The sequence below is a fragment of the Rhinoderma darwinii genome, chromosome 1, assembly GCF_050947455.1.
Source record: "Rhinoderma darwinii isolate aRhiDar2 chromosome 1, aRhiDar2.hap1, whole genome shotgun sequence".
Classification (NCBI taxonomy): domain Eukaryota; kingdom Metazoa; phylum Chordata; class Amphibia; order Anura; family Rhinodermatidae; genus Rhinoderma; species Rhinoderma darwinii.
Window position 1 is genome coordinate 412,665,888 of NC_134687.1, and position 19,389 is coordinate 412,685,276.

Genomic DNA, 19,389 nt, shown 5'->3' on the forward strand with positions numbered 1-19,389 from the left:
CGTTGCTCTTTCGCCATCCAGAGCCGGCGGTAAATGACTCCACCTCGAAGGAGCAGCCGCTCCTGTTGTCTTGCAATTTGGCATCCCCTTCGTGTCAGCTGAGCACGTTCGGACCCTGTCGGCCGCCGTCTGGCCAGAAGCCACCCATGTACATGTTTTAGGTCCTTATCAGACCTCTGTTTCTCCTGCCACTCTAGACGACTGTACAGTTCACCCACTTCGGGCCCTCCATTCCTGACCTCCAGTTGCGTCACCCTGCTTGCCACCCGCAGTGGCGGGATCTCCACCTCTTCCACTTCTTCATCCTGATCCCCGACAGGGTTCGTTGTCGGGTTCCGGGACAAGGCATCCGCATTGCCGTTGTTGCGCCCAGGCTTATAGCGAATTATATAATCAAACCGGGCGAGGCGTGCCACCCAGCGCTGCTCTAGTGCACCCAGTTTGGCGGTGTGTAGATAAGCAAGCGGGTTATTGTCAGTATAGATCTCTATCCGGCTTCCCGTCAAGTACTCTGCAAATCTTTCCGTAACGGCCCAGACTACAGCTAGGAGTTCAAGGCGAAAGGAACTGTAATTCAGGGGGTTCCGCTCGGCGGGCCTCAGACTCCGGCTACCGTACGCAATCACCCTTTCCACTCCATCTCTCTTCTGTGACAGCACCGCTCCCAAACCGTGCAGGCTAGCATCAGTATAGAGTTGGAACGGCTGTGAATAGTCCGCGAATGCCAAGATGGGCGCAGTCGTTAATCGCTCCTTTAACTGTTGGAAGGCCTGTTCCTGAGTCGGGCCCCATCGGTTGGCCACCGATGTACTCTGTTTCCCCCGCCGTTCTGCCGGCTGCCCCCGTAACAGTTCGTGGAGTGGACCGGCAATCTTGGCAAAATCTTGGATTTATCGCCGGTAGTATCCTACCAGCCCCAGGAAGGCTCTCACTTCGGTAGATGTGCTGGGTGGTGGCCAGTCCATGACGGCTTGAATCTTGCTAGGATCAGGTGCCACTCCCTCTGGGCTGACTACATGTCCCAAGTAGTTGATCTTCTGTCTCGCAATCCGACATTTAGTCGGTTTTAGTTTCAGCCCGAACCTCGTCAAACGGCTCAGTACGGCCTCCAGGTGACCCAGGTGCTCTGGAAAGGTGCTGGAGTACACTACGATGTCATCTAGGTAAATCATGATGGACTCGAAGTTCATGTCTCCTAGGCAGTGTTCCATCAACCGTTGAAATGTACTTGGGGCGTTATTCAACCCGAATGGCATCCGGTTACACTCAAATAGCCCCATTGGTGTGATGAATGCCGTCTTCTCTTTGTCTTCCTCTCGAACGGGAACTTGCCAGTACCCACTGGCTAGATCGAGGGTAGTGAAATACTGAGCCTGACGGAGTGCTGTGAGTGACTCTTCCACTCTCGGGAGGGGATAAGCGTCAATATGTGTGCATGCGTTCAGTCGGCGATAATCGATACAGAATCGTAGGGTGCCATCCTTCTTCCGCACTAGCACAATTGGCGCAGCCCACGGGCTTGTACTTTCCCGGATCACTTGGCCCTCCAACATCTTCTGGATTAGGTCTTTGACCTCCTGGTACAATGCAGGTGGTATGCTTCTGTATCTTTCCCGCACTGGGACTGCACCCCTAGTGTGAATGGCGTGTTCTATAGCGTCGGTACAGCCATAGTCTTCCTCGTGAGAAGCAAAAGCAGTCAAGTAGCGTTGTAGGAGCGCCCGTAGTGCTTGTTCAGACTCCGGGTCGGGGGCCACCCCCTGCAATTTTAGTTGTTGCCACAGCCAGGTCAGTGTCCCTCCAGCCTCCTCTGTCTCCTCGGGCTCTGGCTCGTTGTACTGCCCGTGGGGTTCCGACTCAGTTACATCTTGAGGTCGTATAACATGTACTGCCGCTAGAGCTGTGGCGGGAGGGATGACAGTCACCACATCATCCAGATTCATCAGCCGAACGGTGGCGCAGCCCCGCGCTATTCGGCACACGGTCCTTCCCACCATCCAGTTGGAGGCTGGAGAGGCGTCGCTAAGTGGTTCTACTATCACAGTAGCATTCCTCAACCGTAGATGTGTCTTCACCTCCAATGGTAGCGTTAACTCTTGTCTAGGGGGCAGTTGAAGGGGTTTTCCTCGGGGTGACCTAATAGTACCCACTTGTCCTTCCTCTTGGGCTACTCTTTCTTTTTGTCGGCAGATTCTCTGTAACTGTTGAAGAGACTGTTGCACTCGGGTGTTCCCGCCGACTCTTTCCCAGTAGACGGTTCCCATCTCCCGCAACAGGAGTCCGTCTAACTCTCGTAGTATGTTCATGCCGATGATTACGGGAACACCCGGCCGGGCATAGTTAGGCACGACCAACACGGCCTGTCTAGGGATTGATTTTCCGAACAGCTCCATATCTAACCAGGTCATTCCAACCACTGGGATGGGGAGGTTGTTGGCAGCTGTCAAGGTGAGCCAAGGGTTCTCCAACTCATCAGACCCCGCAAAGTGTCTCTCATACACTTCCTTTGCCATCGTCGTAACTTCAGAGCCCGTGTCTAACAAGCAACTCACGTCTATCCCCTTTATCCGGGCCTGTAAGATGGGCGATCTGCCTGCGATACGGTGATATTGATCATTCGGGCCGATGGAATTGGAGGTCCCCGCCGCTTGGCCCTCAGCCGCGGGTGATTCTAGTTTAAAGGTGGCCGTTCCATCCTAGGGGCCTGACAGTCTCTTGCCAGGTGTCCTGGTCGGCCACATTCCCAACACCGGCGAATTTCGGCCGGATCAAATCTTCTCTGCCGAGGACGGTCCTCCCGGGTAGAACTTGCCGCCTTCAGCTGGTTGATCTCTTCTCTCATCTCCCTCATGGACTCCCTCACATCCCTGGCAAAGTCTCGGAGGAAAGCACTCTTTAGTGTGGGGTCCATTTTCGGAGGTGGTCCGCTTTTGGTAGAGTTGTGTACACTAACGTGAGCACCATCCTCCCCCTCGCGCTGCCACTCTATGGCCTCTCGAACTACGTCCACTAAGGCGGTATGCGGCTCCGTCCGTATATAGTCTCTGAGGCTCCTTCTTAGCGCTCTATTCTTCAACCCAGACACGTATTGGTCCCGCAGCACCCTGTCCGGGTCAGGAACAGCCGCACACCCCTCTTGATCTTTCTTGCTAAGTCGGTTCCACAATCGTTGGAGTGCGACCGAGTACTGTTGGACAGATTCATCTTCCCGCTGACTACGGGTATAGAATTTTTTTCGTAAATCGGTAACTGAGGTAGTGTCTCCGTATAGGGTTTCGAGCCTGGCGATGATGTCTTCCAGGGTCGCTCTTTGACTGACTGGGAGGACTACTACTGCTGCCCGAGCATCTTCTTCTAGCAGGCTCAATGCGAGATCCGCTTGGTGTGGGGGAGGTACTTGGTAGAGTCGGGCCGCTGCTCTTAGCCTCTCAGCCCAATCCATAAGCGTCACGCTCTTTCCGTCATATTTGGGCACATTTAACATGGCTGCCCCCATAGGGAACAGAATTGGGGGTGGGGCTGGGGCACTGATGGCAGGCTCCGCTGAAGTTCCTGGTTGGCTCATCCTGTTCGTGACGCCACGTGTTAGGTAAGACTAAACGTGGACACCACAACACTACTCAGTTCTTTTCTAATCAACGGTTTACTGAAAAATCACAATTTCAAACAGGCCAAATAGAAACAATGCAGTATTCAAATCAAGTCTCTCAGTAGCTGGGGCCCTCGCCCTCGTGGGAGTCCCACTCGCCCTTGGGTGGCTGCGCCTGGAGCTCACTGACCTGGCCCGGCGGGTCTCAAGAAGGAATGGGCCGTCTCCGCGGATCACTGTGGTGCTACCACTCACACTGCGGAATCCCCAAAGGTGGAAGCTATGCCCCTCGCCCTTTGGCTACGGCGTGAGTCCGGCGGATATATTACCGCGTGCGCCTCCGCGGGTCAGAGTGAGAGCTACTCACTACCACGCGGCATACCACCCTTACCTCCGATTTCTGCTCCTCTGTTGATGAAGATGACGTCTTTTCCCTTGTGTCTCCTGACACCGCTGAGCTGTAGTGAATGTCCAGCTAGTCCTCTTTTAGGAACGTTGAGCCAAGGATACTTCTCCTACAAATGGCGGCAGCCTGGTCACTGTGCTCTCTCTCTGTCACACTGCAAGTCCTCTCTTCTTGTCCCCACTCCGCTCTGCATCCTCTCTCCTGCCCAAGTCTCCTCCCTTTTTTTCCTCCTCCTTCCTCTTCCTGGGGTCCTGCCAATTTCCCCTTCCCTCTCTCTTCATCTGTGCTTTTGTTCCTCCCTTTTTCTGTCCTAATGGCCTGTCTGTTTTCTCACTCCTGCTGTGTTCCACTGCCCCCCAGTGGTCATTGTTAACTTTACGGTTTCTACACATTGTTTCTAAGACATATGTCTAACCTTTGCTGCAAGCGGCCTGACGTCACACAAACGGGGGAAAACACGAGGCCCAGAAGGGGCTGAGAGCACAAATGGACACCTAAGGCTCGTGGAGATGGTGGGAGGCGAGGGGGCTGCGACCCCTATCATGTCATGAGGGTGCAGGAGGCTGGTACCCCCATTACAACTGTAAAAAGGTTCTATATCCCGAGAAGAAGGACACGGAAGAACTCTAAAATTATGAAATTGTTTAATTACTTACAAGTGCAATGTCTTCTATATAACGCGTTCAAGATCTGATTGCCCCTGGTACATTGGGAGAAGGGACAAACACGGAGTTGTCTTTGTCAAAATAGACCAAGGAAGAGTTAATTTAACTTATACCCTGCATGTTAATATGACTTGTTGTGATTTCACCTATAGACAAACGATATTGCGCAGTTGAAAGTCACTTCAGCATTGAAATTTGCTGAACTAACGCAGGTGTGTCTGAATAACTCCATACCAAGTCCCAGGTTATTGAATGAGACCATACAAATATTTATGGGCACCCATATTTACACCAACAACAAGATATAATATTGTCAGTAGAGATGAGCGAACTTATCAAAAGTTCGGTTCGGCTGGTTCGCCGAATTTCACAAAAAAGTTATATTCGGACCGAACTAGTTCGGACCGAACCTGCCACTTCCATGCGCCGGGCATGCTACTGTCGAGGGTGCTGATAGAGTTAATGGGCTGCACTAACTCTTTCAGCAACCTTGACAGTACCATGCTCGGCGCGCGGAAAATACAATTTGAATGTAATAAAAAAAAAATAATAATACGTTCGTACTTACTTTCCTCCTGTCCGGCCTCCAGCGATGACGTCTCATCCCTTTCGCCGCTGCAGCCAATCACAGGCTGTAGTGGCGGTCACGCACGTCAGGATGACGTCAGAAGGCCGGCCTCCAGGGATGACGCTTCATCCCACGTGACCGCCTCTGCAGCCAATCACAGGCTGCAGCGGCGACATGGATGAAACGTCATCGCTGGAGGCTGGACAGGAGGAAAGTAAGTATGAAAGTATTATTATTTTTTTTTGCATGTATGTATGTTGGCATGTATGTATGTTGTCATGTATGTATGTATGTATATATGTTGTCATGTATGTATGTATTTATGTATGTATGTATGTATATATTTGCATGTATGTTTGCATGTATGTTGGCATGTATGTATATATGTGCATGTTTGTATGTATATTTGCATGTATATATTTGCATGTATGTATGTTTGCATGTGTGTATGTTTGCATGTATGAATGTTTGCATGTATGTATGTTTGCATGTATGTATGTATGTTGTCATGTATGTATGTATGTATGTATGTATGTATGTTGTCATGTATGTATGTATGTATGTATGTATATATGTGCATGTATGTTTGTATGTATGTTGGCATATATGTATATATGTGCATGCTTGTATATATGTATGTATGTATGTTTGTATATATGTATGTATGTATATGTATGTATGTATATGTATATGTATGTATGTGTATGTTTGTATGTATGTTGGCATATATGTATATATGTGCATGCTTGTATATATGTATGTATGTATGTTTGCATGTATGTTTGTTTGTATATATGTCTGTATGGCGATGTATGATACTGTCTGCTGGCGCCCTGTATCTAAGTCAACTTCGCGGCAGGCTTCTATACATGGTATAACAGTCAGTATCACACATTAAACTGAATCTAAGCCTACGACATGTTTAATTTTTTTTTTTTTTACAGATTTGGTGTTTGGACTACGTCGGTTTCGAGGACTACTTAGATGACGTTTTTTTTTTCTACAATAAAATGGTTAATGAGGGTTGTGTTGGGGGTGCTTTATTTCAATAAAATATTTTATCTATATCTTTGTCTTTTTCTTTTCAAATTTTATTACTACCACTTTAGTAATGGCCGCTGTCTGAGTGACAACATCCATTACTAAGGCGAGGCTTAGTGTTAGCCGGTGCAGAGGCTAACACTAACCACCATTATTACCCCGGTACCCACCACCACCAGGGGTGCCGGGAAGAGCCAGGTACGATCCAGTACCCGACCATCTGTTGTGATGGTCGGGCTCTGGGGCGGCCGCAGGCTGGTATTATGAGGCTGGGAAGGGCCAAAAACAGTGGACCTTCCCACCCTTGTGATGCTAGGCTGCTGCTGCTGTGTTGTATCTGGCTGGTTATAAAAGGGGGGGGGGGGTCAGTAAATGTATGGATAATATTACTCACATACAGTGGAACAACCAAACCATTGTGTTTCTTCCTAATCTAGAGGTAACTATTAGTACAGTATGGGTACCTGAACCTTTACCCTACCAAAATCTTATTTTGCCCTTGAATAAACTTATGGAAATATTACAAGGGTCTGACCAGGTGAGGAAAATGATGACAGCGCACAGTGTGACTCTACAAACGGTGAAAATGGCAGCCACTATTACTGGAGGACATTTAACACACTTGGTATTGTAATTTCAGGATGTCACTACACATCATTGGTATGACATCTTTACAAGGTTCTCACCCACGGCCCCCACAATATTAAGATACCTGTTTCAACCACTTATATGTTTAATGATTTTGTTTGTGATACGAACATGTTTTAATTGTTATGCTTTTTGTAAAATAAGGACGGCTTTTGATAAAAGGCCTCTATTATATAATGAAAGATTGTTGTGAGATATTAGGTCACTGATCTATGGTGAATCAGGTGAAGAAAACCACTTCCGTAAGCCCTGCCTTCGCTGAAGGGAGTAGCCAAAGTTCCATTTATGGGTAATTCAGTAACCTAATTTATCACAAAAGGTGGGATTTGTGAAGGAATAATTTCAAAATTCCATGTTTTGTATTTTGTGTCAGTATACACTGCACAGTGTGATATTCATTTTTGTTTTTTTAGTTTGTCTTGTAATAGTCTGCAGATGCTCTGCAGATTACTTAAGGTATTTCTTCTTGCCAGTATAATAGTTGCTAGAAGTAACAGTTTGGGATGGCGCTCAAGGTCAGAGGGAGGAATTCTCCCTTTGCTGATTACAATATGAGTTATGGTCTTTGTTCTGTGTCTTATAAATATACGCTGTGTATGATAATAAATTGGAGTCTTTCTTTTTGAGAACATGGTCTCAGAGTGATTTGACTCACCGAGCTCATATATATACCTACTTCTAATTTGGAACCTACAGAAATCAAGGTGTAGTGGTACCGTTGCAACCACATTACGGACGCGGGGATACCACATATGTGAATTTTTTTTATGTTTTTTTGTTTTTCCTATTGAAACTTATTTTTTTCATGAAACTTATTTTTTGTAACTTTTTTACAACATTTTTATTAACTTGTTTTAACTTTTTTTTTTTTGTGTCCCACTAGGGAACTTGAAGGCATGAAGCCCTGATCGCTATTCTAATACACTGCACTACCTACATAGTGCAGTGTATTAGAGCTGTCAGCTATTCACTGTCAGCTTTTCACTGACTAGGCTTCCGTTCTAGGAAGCGATTGTTAGCGATTGTTAGGCTGCGGGTGCCGATGGTTGTCATTAGCAACCATAAGATGTGATCTAATCACTTAGATGCAGCGATAGCTGCATCTAAGGGGTTAATTGGCCAGATCGGAGCCTAGCTCTGGTCCTGGTCGTTAGAGCACGATGTCAGCTGTGACAAACAGCTGACACCCGCGCCCGTGGCAACCATCGTGGTTGCCGACAGGCTACAAGACACTTCGATGCATCGATCGCGTTGATCGATACATCGAGGGAGTTAATCGGCCGGATCGGAGCCTAGCTCCGGTCCTGGCAGTTGCAGAGGGGTGTCGGACAGCTGATTACCGGCGGTGATAGCGCTGGCTCAAGCTGAGCCAGCACCATCACATACACCACATCATGGAGCTGTGATTGGTCAGTCTGCTTTGACTGACCAATCACAGCGATGGCCGGCAGGAGACCGCTGTGATTGGTCCCCTGCCGTCTTACTGTGCCGATCAACTGTCATAAACAGTTGACGGCACAGTTCTGTCACCTTGTCCTTTGACAGGGTGACAGTTTTTAGCCAGGACTCACCGTTACGCACCGGTGCCTTAAAGCACTTCAATGCAGGATGTACCGGTGCGTCCTGGTGCGGTAAGGGGTTAAGGAACAGGCCATTTTTTTTAAATCTGACGTGCCAATTTATGCGGTAATAACTTTGGAATGCTTTTATATATACAAGTGATTATGAGACGGTTTTTTGTGACACATTGTACTTAATATAGTCACGATTACCCCAGCACTCACACGAAAACAAGAAAATATATTGCAAGTTGAATAGATTTGTTTTTTCACAAAGCTGTATATCATATATTATTTCATATGTAATCAGCGTTTTTATATGAATACATGAGTTGAAGCGACTTAATAATGACGTTACGGCCAATCCACGACCTTTATCACTGTCGCTGTGGAAAATAAATATTTAATTTTAATATACCGTACATGTATTTAAATCAGAAATAGTCATGGTATTAGTATGTAATTTATAATACATAATTTCATGTAAATTGTATGGATCTCTATCTCTATTTTATAGATGTCTATTTACATACTAATACCATGACTATTTCTGATTTAAATACATGTACGGTATATTAAAATGTAATATTTATTTTCCACAGCGACAGTGATAAAGGTCGTGGATTGGCCGAAACTTCATTATTATGTCGCTTCAACTCATGTATTCATATAAAAATGCTAATTACATATGAAATAATATATGATATACGGCTTTGTGAAAAAATAAATCTTTTCAACTTGCAATATATTTTCTTGTTTTCTTGTGAGTGCTGGGGTATTTGTGACGATATACATTGGGACTTCAGCCCAACCCCTGTGCACCACACTATCAACATAGGTGTGCATCCCATATAATTTTTTCTACATTGTACTTAATGTTAGTGGTAAAATTTGGTCAATACATTCAGTGTTTATTTGTGAAGAACACCAAAATTCTGAGAAAATTTGCAGAAATTTGCATTTTTATAAATTTAAATGTATTTGCTTGTAATACAAATAGTAATACCACCCAAAATAGTTACTAGTTAACATTTACCATATGTCTACTTTATCTTGGCATCGATCCTATTATTTTTTTAGGAAATAACAAGACTTAGAACCTTAGCAGCAATTTCTCACATTTTCAAGAAAATTTCCAAAACCTATTTTTTTAAGGACCAGCTAAGTTCTGAAGTGGCTTTAAGGGGCCTGTATATTAGAAACCCCATATAAATCACCCCATTTTAAAAACTGAACCCCTCAAAGTATTCAATACAGAATTTAGAAAGTTCCTTAACCCTTTAGGCGTTTCCCAGGAATTAAAGGATGTGGAGGTGAAATTTACAAAAAACATTTTTTTGACGAAGTTTCAATTTAATCCATTTTTTCTGTAACACAGAAGGTTTTACCAGAGAAACGCAACTCAACATTTATTTCCCAGATTCTGCAGTTTTTAGAAATATCCCACATGTGGCCCTAGTGTCCTAATGGACTGAAGCACAGGATTCAGAAGCAAAGGAGAACCTAGTGGATTTTGAGGCATTTTTATTAGAATATATTTTAGGCACCATGTCAGGTTTGAAGAGGTCTTGTGATGCCAAAACAGTGGAAACACCCCCAAAAAGACAACATTTGGCAAACTATAACCTGAAGGAATTTATCAAAGGGTATAAGGAGCATTTTGACCCCCACAGGTTTTTTTTGGGCTGAATTTAGTGGAATTAGGCGTGAACAAGAAAATCTAAAGTTTTACAATAAAACATAGAAATTTTCAATTTTTACAAGGAATAAAGGAGAAAAAGGAGAAAAAGCACACCAATATTTGAAAAACAATTTCTCCCGATTATGGCAACACCCTATATGTGGTAATAAACTGCTGTTTGGACACATGGCTTTTGGAGTTCAAGTTTTACTAAATTGGTTTTTGGGTGCCATGTCGCATTTGCAAAGCCCCTGAGGGACCAAAACAGTGCAAACTCGCCAAAAGTGACCCCATTTGGGAAACTACACCCCTCAAGGAATTTGTCTAGCGGTATAGTGAGAATTTAGACTCCACTGTTTTTTTTTGCTGAATTTATTGGATCTAGGCAGTGAAAATAAAATCTTACATTTTTACACTAAAATTTAGATATTTTTTTTCATTTTCACAATGAATAAAGGAGAAAAAAGCACTATAAGACTTGTAAAGCAATTTCTCCCGAGTACAGAAATACCCCATATGTGGTTATAAACTTCTGTTTGAACACACTGCAGCACCGTTTAGCTTTTGAAGGGTAGATTTTTCTGAATTGGTGTATGGGCGCCATGTCGCATTTGCAGAGACCCTGAGGTACCAGTACAGTAGAAACACCTGAGAAGTGACTCCATTTTGGAAACTACACCCCTCAAGGCATTTATCATTGGCCTGGACATATGACAGGGCTTTGGAGTGAAAGAGCAATGTGCATTTGTGGCCTATTTTGGTGATTTTCGCAGCATTGGCCCACAATTGCAGGTCTCTGAGGTCAAATAGTAAAACAAACACCTAGGTAGTGACCCCTATTTTGGAAACTGTACCCCTCAAGGCATTTTTTAAGGGGTGGAGTGAGCATTTTGACCTCAAAGAGTATTTGTTTTTTTATTAGAAATGGACGCTCAGCGAATTGTGCAAAGTGATAATTTAAATTTGAGTGTCGGGTAGGCGGGGCATGTGCCCCGGGCGCAACTTTGAGGGGGGCGCCAGCGCCACCCCCTCCTGCACTATAATTGTACCTGCGTCTATAGGACACAGGTACAATTAGAAGCAGTGAATAGCCGGGTATGTTCCGTGCCCGGCCAGTCAGCTCTTTTCCATGAGAGAAGCGCTATCGTGCTTCCGTCGATGAAAGTCGCTGACTGACAGGGAAAGTCATCTTGCCCAGCCAATCAGCGCCTTTCATAGATGCTTCGTTCAACCCCCAGGAGACCTGCACAGAAGAGAGCAGATCTCCATGGCTGCCGGCCGGCGTGGGAGCGCGATTAAGGTGAGTTTAAATAGCTTATTTTATTGTAATAAAAAAGTATGTGGCTTTATCTACAGGGGGGTTTTATATATGGGGGGCTTTATCTACAGGGGGGCTTTATCTACAGGGGGGCTTTATCTACAAGGGGGCTTTACCTACGGGGGGCTTTATCTACCGGGGTGGGCTTTATCTACGGGGGGGGGGGGCTTTATCAACGGGGGGCTTAATCTGTGGGGGGGCTATATACTGGGGTGGGCTATCCATGGAGCACCATATACAGGGGTGGGCTATATCTACAGGGGGGCTATATGGTGGACTATCTTTGGAGCACTATATGCAGGGGTGGGCTATATCTACAGGGGGCTATATACAGGGGTGGGCTATCTATGTAGCATTATATACAGGGTGGGCTATATCTACAGGGGGCAATATACAGGAGTGGGCTATCTATGGAGCACTATATACAGGGGTGGGCTATATCTACAGGGGGTCTATATACAGGGGTGGGCTATCTATGGAGCACTCTATACAGGGGTGGGCTATATCTACAGGGGGCTATATACATGGGTGGGCTATCTATGGAGCACTATATACAGGGGTGGGCTATATCTACAGGGGGGCTATATACAGGGGTGGGCTATCTATGGAGCATTATATACAGGGGTTGGCTATATCTACAGGGGGGCTATATACATGGGTGGGCTATCTATGGAGCACTATATACAGGGGTGGGCTATATCTACAGGGGGTCTATATACAGGGGTGGGCTCTCTATGGAGCACTATATACAGGGGTGGGCTATATCTATAGGGGGGCTATATACAGGGGTGGGCTATCTATGGAGCACTATATACAGGGGTGGGCTATATCTACAGGGGGGCTATATACAGGGGTGGGCTATCTATGGAGCATTATATACAGGGGTGGGCTATATCTACAGGGGGGCTATATACAGGGGTGGGCTATCTGTGGAGCACTATATACAGCGGTCGACTATATGTGGAGCACTATATACAGGGGTGGACTATATGTGGAGCACTATATACAGGGGTGGGATATTTCTACAGGGGTCTATATACAGGGGTGGGCTATCTGTGGAGCACTATATGGGGAGCTATTTGTGGGACACTATATACAGGGGTGGGCTATATGGGGGCACTATCTACAGGGGGCTCTATGGCAGGCCCTATCTACAGGAGGCACAGTGTGTGTGTGGGACACAGTGTATGATGCTATTATAATTAGAGGTGCAGTGCATGGCGCTATTATATTTAGGGGCGTAGTGTGTGGTATAATGAGAACTTTATCTTTATTTATAGGTGTAGAAATGTTGGAAAAGTGAGAAGCTGAAGGCATCTGAGCGGCAAACTGCAGAAATGGGATGGTCTGGACCGGATGGAGAAAAATTACTAGAATCTGAGATGTCACCAGTGAGTCACTTAATGTAAATGTTTATTCTGCCTCTAATCAGTAATGTAGTCACTGTATGATCTGCAGCGAGATGATGGGTGGTATGATTATGATATGATTTATTTTTTTTGAAACAGCATCTCACCACCATTGTTCGGGCCATGCTGGGAGCTGTAGATTTACGCCGTACAAACCTATACAACAGGGGTTGCACTAAATTGAGCTGTATTTGTGCTGGTGCTGTATTTATGTACTGAGCTTTGTTCTGGGGCTGTATATATGTACTGAGCTTTGTTCTGGTGCTGTATACAGTGAAGGAAATAAGTATTTGGGTCCCTTGCTGATTTTGTAAGTTTGCCCACTGTCAAAGACATGAACAGTCTAGAATTTTTAGGCTAGGTTAATTTTACCAGTGAGAGATAGATTATATATATAAAAAAAAAAAAAAATCACATTGTCAAAATTATATATATTTATTTGCATTGTGCACAGAGAAATAAGTATTTGATCCCTTTGGCAAACAAGACTTAATACTTGGTGGCAAAACCCTTGTTGGCAAGCACAGCAGTCAGACTTTTTTGTAGTTGATGATGAGGTTTGCACACATGTTAGATGGAATTTTGGCCTACTCCTCTTTGCAGATCATCTGTAAATCATTAAGATTTCGAGGCTGTCGCTTGGCAACTTGGATCTTCAGCTCCCTCCATAAGTTTTCGATGGGATTGAGGTCTGGAGACTGGCTAGGCCACTCCATGACCTTAATGTGCTTCTTTTTGAGTCACTCCTTTGTTGCCTTGGCTGTATGTTTCGGGTAATTGTCGTGCTGGAAGACCCAGCCATGAGCCATTTTTAATGTCCTGGTGGAGGGAAGGAGGTTGTCACTCAGGATTTGACGGTACATGGCTCCATCCATTCTCCCATTGATGCGGTGAAGTAGTCCTGTGCCCTTAGCAGAGAAACACCCGCAAAACATAATGTTTCCACCTCCATGCTTGACAGTGGGGACGGTGTTCTTTGGGTCATAGGCAGCATTTCTCTTCCTCCAAACACGGCGAGTAGAGTTAATGCCAAAGAGCTCAATTTTAGTCTCATCTGACCACAGCACCTTCTCCCAATCACTCTCAGAATCATCCAGATGTTCATTTGCAAACTTCAGACGGGCCTGTATATGTGCCTTCTTGAGCAGGGGGACCTTGCGGGCACTGCAGGATTTTAATCCATTACGGCGTAATGTGTTACCAATGGTTTTCTTGGTGACTGTGGTCCCAGCTGCCTTGAGATCATTAACAAGTTCCCCCCGTGTAGTTTTCGGCTGAGCTCTCACCTTCCTCAGGATCAAGGATACCCCACGAGGTGAGATTTTGCATGGAGCCCCAGATCGATGTCGATTGACAGTCATTTTGTATGTCTTCCATTTTCTTACTATTGCACCAACAGTTGTCTCCTTCTGACCCAGCGTCTTACTTATGGTTTTGTAGCCCATTCCAGCCTTGTGCAGGTCTATGATCTTGTCCCTGACATCCTTAAAAAGCTCTTTGGTATTGCCAATGTTGTAGAGGTTAGAGTCAGACTGATTAATTGAGTCTGTGGACAGGAGTATTTTATACAGGTGACCATGTAAGACAGCTGTCTTTAATGCAGGCACCAAGTTGATTTGGAGCGTGTAACTGGTCTGGAGGAGGCTGAACTCTTAATGGTTGGTAAGGGATCAAATACTTATTTCTCTGTGCACAATGCAAATAAATATATATAATTTTGACTATGTGATCTTCTGTTTTTTTTTTTTTATATAATCTATCTCTCACTGGTAAAATTAACCTAGCCTAAAAATTCTAGACTGTTCATGTCTTTTACAGTGGGCAAACTTACAAAATCAGCAAGGGATCAAATACTTATTTCCTTCACTGTATATGTAATGAGCTTGGTTCCGGTTCTGTGTATAGAACTATATTGCTTGTAAAATGTACAAATGTTTTTATCCTCGAGGTACATAAAAAGAAATGTGGAAAATAAATGACACGTCATTTTATTGGTAGAGAGAACAAACACGGCGAGGGGGAAGGAGATGTCGGGAAAGAGGTTGGGGGGGGGGGCGCCAAACTGAATCTTTGCCCCGGGTGCTGGAGAACCTAGCTACGCTTCCGCTGTAGAGTTCAGAAGGGAGGGAGCGCCATTTGGCTTTTGGAGCGCAGATTTTGCTTGGTAATAGTTCTGTTTGGGGTTTTGCTTGTATTTCAGTTTATAATGTGGGGGCATATGTAATCTGTGCAGAGAACATCAGGGTATAACAAGAGGGTATAATTATGCAGTAAATAAATAATAATCCGCAGATGTGTGGCCAGTGTCGCACTGATAAATGGTGTCCAATCTTATCCCCTTTTAGAACGCTCTGAACATTTTGTGTTGTCATATTCTGAAAGCCAGAACGTTTTATTTTTTCTCCACCTGAGCTGTGTGAGGGCTTATTTGTTGCAGGGCAATTTGTAGTTTTCATTGGTACCATTTTGAAGTACATGAGATTTTTTGATCAATTTTATTCCATTTTTTGGCAAGCAAGGTGACCAAACACCAGCAATTCTGACAATGTTTTTTCTTCTTTATTTTTACGGCTTTCACCGTGCGCTATAAATTACATATTTACGTATTTTATTCTGCAGGTCGATACGATTACAGCGATACCATATGTATATAGTTTTTTTTATATTTTATAGCGTTTGCACAATAACATTTTTTAAATGGCCATATTCTGAGAGCCATAACTTTTTTATTTTTCTGTCAAAATAGCTTTGGGAGGGTTTGTTTTTTGCGGTACAGGCTGTAGTTTTTATTGGTACAATTTTAAGGTGCATGCAACTTCTTGATCACTTTTTAGTCTGTTTTGGGAGGGATGGTGACCAAAAAACAGCGATTCTGGAAAAGTTTCTTAAGTTTGGATCGTTACGGACACGTCAATACCAAATATGTGAACTTTTTTTTAATGTTTTTATTTTTTTTCTATAATAAAAGACTTGTTATGGAAAAAAGGCAGTTATAGTTTTTTAACTTTAAACATATTTTTTTAACTTTTTTGCAACATTTTTATTAACTTTTTTTTGTCCCACTAGGGGACTTGAAGGCATGAAGCCCTGATCGCAATTCTAATACACATTTACCGCCTCCAAGTAGTGTTCTTCTTGGTGTGAGGCTATTCTGAGAGATGACGTGAATTATGCGTCTCTTCACATATGGGACCTTTCGTTCCTAGCCAGTGGCGGATTAAGAAGACTATAGGCCCTGGGCTGTTACCCAAACTTGGGCCCCCCTACTTCACCGCCGCCCTGCCGCGCCGTAACTATTGTTAACACTACCTTTTTGTGCAAGCATTAACAAATGGGTATTAGGATTCCCCTTGTCAAAGGGCTGTGTCCCTACATACTGACAGTCTCCAACCATCGCTGACAGTATCACAGTGTGCAGGGACACATCCTCCTGACAAGGGGAATGGTAACACGAATTTGTCTATCAGTCCTGGACTGCACAAAGACTTTTTGTGAAACACAAGGATTTGGTATAATAAACATGTCAGCAGCGGTGACAGATTCTCTATAAATCGAGTGACTCACAGGTGACGACTTCTCAGATTCTAGTAACTTTTTTCCTCTTTTCTTCTCCATCCGGTCCAGACTTCATGACGACTTCTCCCGGCCATGACCCATTTCTGCAGAATTTGCCACTCAGATGTCTTCTGCTCCACACTTTTCCAACATTTCCACACCTATAAACGAAGATAAAATTACCATGGTGCCACACACTGTGCCTCTAAATATAATAGCACCATACACTGCGCCCCTGAATAAAATGGTACCAAACACTGTGCCCCTGAATATAATTGTGTCAAACACTGTAAAGTAAAGCACCACATACACAGTGCCCCATGTAGATAGTGCCACACACAGCCCACTGTAGATAGTGTCACACACACATCCCCTGTATATAGCGTCACACACACAGCCCATGTAGATAGCGCCACACACATCCCCCTATAGATACCGCCACACACCCCCTATAGATAGAGCCACCTCCCTATAGGTCGCGCCACACAAATCCTCCTGTAGACAGCATCACACACACAGCCCTACCTATATATAGCGTCACACAGCCCCCCCTGTAGAGAGCATCACACACACCCCCTGTACATAGCACCACACAAACACCCCCATGTACATAGCATCACATACAAGCCCCCTATAGATAGCGCCACACCCCCCCCTGCAGATAGCGTCACATATATCCCCTGTAGATAGCGCCACACACACACCCTCCTGTAGATAGCACCGCACACAGCCCCCTGGAGATAGCGCCACACACAGCCCCCTGTAGATAGCACCATACACAGCCCCTTGTAGATAGTTCCACACACCGGCCCCTGTAGATAGCACCAGACACAGCCCCCTGTAGATAGTGCTACACACCGCCCCCTGTATATAGCGCCACACACTGCAGTGATGAAGGGAGGGAGTGATAGAGGGATGAAAGGAGGGAGGGAGTGATGAAGGGAGTGATGGAGGGATGAAGGGAGGGAGTAATGGAGGGATGTACGAAGTGAGTGATGGAGGGAGGGAGTGATGGAGGGATCAAGGGATGGAGGGAGGGATGGAGGGAGGGGGGATGAAGGGAGGGAGTGAGTGATGGAGGGATGAAGGGAGGGAGGGAGTGAGTAAGTGATGAAGTGAGCTGGTAATGGAGGGGTGAATTGATGAAGAGATGGAGGGAGAGATGAAGGGATGTGGGTTTGGAAAAGCACTCACCAGCCTGGTGCTCTGTGTAAAGACCTGACTGGTGGTCAGGCCTCCTCCCCTGCAGATATTCTGCTTCTTCACTGTGGTAGAAGGACCTGATTGGTGGACGGGGTCACATGGGCATGACGTCATCAAAGGACTTTTAGACTATGTAACAGTATTCGGAGCACTTTTATGTAGAGAGGCGTGTCCTAAACACTAGCAGATGTGCTTAACGTCTGCTAGCTTTCATTATACCGGCTAAGCCCGCCCTGAATTGCTCTCTCTGCACCTTCTTCCCATCTCCGCAGCGACAGTTAGCAGTGCAAGTGCGCTGCATAGTTTTTAAGATTATGCACAGTTCGGGTGGCCATGGGCCCCCTGGGTGCCTCGGGCCCAAAGCGACCGCCCAAACTGCCCATATGATGATCCGCCATTGTTCCTAGCATATGTGTCATAACTAGTCATTCGTATTTCTTCCAATTATTTACTCTTTTTATCCTTCTCAAACCTGTATCTTCGGCCTACAGTATAGGGAAATTGTAGCAGCTGAATTTCAGGTTAAAACAAGTTATATTTGTAGAAGATATGAGTTCACATATAAGACCCTGAGTTGTCGCTTCAACTTCTTTTCAGCTTTTGATCAGTTATATCCGTTTCTGGGTAAGCTGAGTGACAGATATGATATTGCCACCAGTAACCTCCCATAGAGGTTGTCACAAAGTTTTTCCAGATGTTAGTGATAAAGTAAGACATCAGTCAGACAATTTGATTATCATCACTATAAATAAACTGTTTCAAAATAATTGCACTCTTTTTGCCCAAGTGTGAGGTCTAGAGCGATCTGGAGAAGGTTTTGATTTAAAATTTTTATCAAGGATCTCTGTACTTTGCGCTTTACATCTAAGAAGTGCACATGTTAAACCTCCACTCATCTAACCCATATAAACAGAATTAAAAAATAATAAACCAGAGAAAAAGAGTCCGTATATATCCACATATGAAGAAATTACACATCTTTATTGATAATAAATACACAGAATAACAAAAAGCAGAGAATCTAAAAATGAGTCCTTGACTAAGTCACAGTTACCAATATTAAACGGAATATTAAGTCACATAAGAGTATACAGGTTTAATTGATAATCAAAATTACTCCTACACAGGGTATCACTATAAAAATTTATAAATAATAAGATGTAAATACAAAGAGTACAGCAGACCAGACCATTAGACCGTTTGCCTAAGTGAACTAGTGTTCCTAAGGAAATAGCAAGTGTCCCTATGAATCCAGTAAATGCACTTACCCATATTGAGGAGAATCGTGTGACCCAGAGTGTGGAACACTAGTTCACTTAGGCAAACGGTCTAATGGTCTGGTCTGCTGTACTCTTTGTATTTACATCTTATTATTTATAAATTTTTATAGAGATACCCTGTGTAGGAGTAATTTTGATTATCAATTAAACCTGTATACTCTTATGTGACTTAATATTCCGTTTAATATTGGTAACTGTGACTTAGTCAAGGACTCATTTTTAGATGCTCTGCTTTTTGTTATTCTGTGTATTTATTATCAATAAAGATGTGTAATTTCTTCATATGTGGATATATACGGACTCTTTTTCTCTGGTTTATTATGTATTGTTAGAGTCTTTATCTCTAATTGTGTAAATGGGTGGTTGAGATTTCTTCTCCCATCTTTATACCTATGTCCTGTGAGACTTCGCGTCTAATCATATAAACAGAATTAGTCTGCTCTCCCTCACCTGCCCTGCCTTAAATT